The sequence below is a fragment of the Musca vetustissima genome, unplaced genomic scaffold (assembly GCF_032173495.1).
Source record: "Musca vetustissima isolate MV318-11 ecotype Yass unplaced genomic scaffold, APGP_CSIRO_Mvet_v1 utg20432, whole genome shotgun sequence".
NCBI lineage: Eukaryota > Metazoa > Arthropoda > Insecta > Diptera > Muscidae > Musca > Musca vetustissima.
This window is the reverse complement of record NW_026880861.1, coordinates 324,265-327,639: the sequence shown is the minus strand read 5'-3', so window position 1 is coordinate 327,639 and position 3,375 is coordinate 324,265.

Below are 3,375 nucleotides of genomic sequence, written 5' to 3'. Positions count from 1 at the left end.
CGCCTCTGTTAAAACAGTGCGACACACTGGCAAGCATGCTAACATGACGACCCGCTGACACGAAAGGAGCTTCTTCTGCCCAAAGACAGATGAGGCAGTTCTGCACCATATAGGTGCACCATAAGTAGAGTAGGCAACAAAAAGACCACCATGTATGATGCGCACAGAACGCCTACTCAAGCCCCAATTAGTCCGCAAAATACGCCGGATGGCCATCGTCAGCTTCTCCTTCAACCGATCAAAGTGTGGAAGAAAATTCAAACGCTCTGACACCGTTTTTCCGAGATATTTAACAGTACACGAATACCTTATGCCGCGTTCACCAGCTCGAATGTAGGGAGGACGGCTGCGTGCCAACCTGCCTTTCAGAAGCATCAGCACCGTCTTCTCGGTAGCCACCTTTACTCCAACTCGGTCACTCCAAGCCTGAACAATCTGCATAGCTTGCTAACCACGATTTTCCAGTTCAAGACGACTATCCCCTTCAATCATGATGAGTAAGTCATCCGCCAATGCGCCTTTAAAATCCAAAAATGCCAAGGACATATTTGGAATTGGACAGACGGACGGACACATATGTCTAGATCGACTCAGCTAGTCGAGATATGACGATCGGTATATTTAAAGGTGGGTCTAGGACCAATATTTCGCGGCGTTACAAGCTCTTGGGGCTGCACAAAGCTATAATACCCTGACAATATAGTTGTGTTGGGTATAAATATTAAGAAAATATTTTTCAAATACTCGAAAATATTTTTAAAATATTCGAAAATATTTTTCGAATATTCGAAAATATTTTTCGAACATTCCAATATTCAAATATCCCTAGGCGTGGTTTTTTTAAAAGAAAATCATTTTTTCGAATATTGCTTGTGCCAATAAAATCAAAGCATACTTTGAGGCGCTAATTGTGGATGCTGAAGAAACAGATTTAAATAAAAGATAAAATTTAAAGATTTCGAATTGAAAACAACAAACTAAAAATGGGACAAAAATGCTAGTGGACACGAACACGACAAATGATTTATTTTATTTAATTATTTATTTTAATTTTTTAAACAAGACTTACATTTTTCTTATTAAATTCTCTTGGTGTTGAGAACTATAATCGAAAAAACAATATAATCCAAATAAATTAACAAATGAAATTTACGAAAAATGAAAAAAAAACAACAATACAGAAATTTTAGAATTTTACAAAAGTTGCAAGAAATTTTATATATTGATTACAAGAGATAAAAGAAGAGAATAAATAGAAAAAAGAGTTGGAAAAAAATTATTTTGAAAAAAAAAATATTTATTTTTCAATAATTCGAATTTGATTCCTTATAGAGAAAGAGAAAACAAGAAAGCCAGCATGCATAGTTGTACATACAACAAATAGTTTTTTTTTTAAATTTCCAATAAAAAAAGTGTAGTTGTATTAATTTAATTTTATTTTTTTTTTAATATTAATATAAAAATAGAATTGGATTAATAATTTAATTTTGTATATATAATTTAGTTAATATAAATAATTAATAAATCTTAAAAAAATAAATTCTTGTTATTACTCACCTTCATAATTTTACATTGGGCCACTCCGGTCACAGTCAATGGTACACCCTGTGAGGTCTCCACACTTTCACACATGGGATTTAGGGTCATCACGTTCAGGGAGAGTCGTTGGACATCTGTTACCAGCCACCATGCCCAGGCCCAGCCACCGACAATGGTGCGCTTCTTTGTGGAGCCACAACAGCCACCTGGAAAAATCGAAATCAAAATAATGTCATTAAAGAATTTTTTTATATATACAAATATTCAAAAATATTTTCATTAAATACAGCACGCCTAGAAGGTAGGCAAAACGATTTTCTGTAAATAAAAAATGCCTAGAAGTTATGCAAAGATATTTTCATTAAATACAGCACGCCTAGAAGGTATGCAAAAATATTTTCTTCAAATAAACCTCGCCCAGAGCTATGCCAAACATAATGTCTTTAAAGAAACCATGCCTTGAAGGTATGCAAAAATATTGTATTTTAATAAACCAAGCCTACGGGTATGCCAAAAATATTGTATTTTAATAAACCAAGCCTACGGGTATGCCAAAAATATTGTATTTTAATAAACCAAGCCTACGGCTATGCCAAAAATATTTTCTTTAAATAATCCATGCCTAGTGGTATGCCAAAAATATGTTCTTTAAATAAACCACGTCTAGAAGCTATGCACAAATATTTTCTTTAAATAAACCACGCCTTGAAGGTATGCAAAAATATTTTCTTTAAATAAACCACGCCTAGAAGGTAGGCAAAAATATTTTCTTTGAATAAACCACGGCTACAAGGTAGGCAAAAGTATGTTCTTTAAATAAACCACGCCTAGAAACTATGCAAAAATATTTTATTTTAATAAACCACGCCTAGAAGCTATGCAAAAATATTTCCTTTAAATAAACCACGCCTAGGGAGCCTCTAAGAAAATTTGCTTTAAATAAACCACGCCTAGGGAGCCTCTAAGAAAATTTGCTTTAAATAAACCACGCCTAGGGAGCCTCTAAGAATATTTGCTTTTAATACAGCACGCCTAGAAGCTATGCAAAAATATTTCCTTTAAATAAACCACGCCTCGGGAGCCTCTAAGAATATTTCCTTTAAATAAACCACGCCTCGGGAGCCTCTAAGAATATTTGCTTTAAATAAACCACGCCTAGGGAGCCTCTAAGAAAATTTGCTTGAAATAAACCACGCCTAGGGAGCTTCTAAGAAAATTTGCTTTAAATAAACCACGCCTAGGGAGCCTCTAAGAAAATTTGCTTTAAATAAACCACGCCTAGGGAGCCTCTAAGAAAATTTGCTTTAAATAAACCACGCCTAGGGAGCCTCTAAGAATATTTGCTTTTAATACAGCACGCCTAGAAGCTATGCAAAAATATTTCCTTTAAAAAAACCACGCCTTGGGAGCCTCTAAGAAAATTTGCTTTAAATAAACCACGCCTAGGGAGCCTCTAAGAATATTTGCTTTAAAAAAACCACGCCTAGGGAGCCTCTATGAAAATTTGCTTTAAATAAACCACGCCTAGGAAGCTTCTCAAAATATTTTCTTTAAATAAACCACGCCTAGGAAGCTTCTCAAAATATTTGCTTTAAAAAAACCACGCCTAGGGAGCCTCTATGAAAATTTGCTTTAAATAAACCACGCCTAGGAAGCTTCTCAAAATATTTTCTTTAAATAAACCACGCCTAGGAAGCTTCTCGATATATTTTCTTTAAAAACATCACCCCTAAGAAGCTTCTAAAAATATTTTCTTTAAATAAACCACGCCTGGGAAGCTTCTCAAAATATTTTCTTTAAATAAACCAAGCCTAGGAAGCTTCTCAAAATATTTTC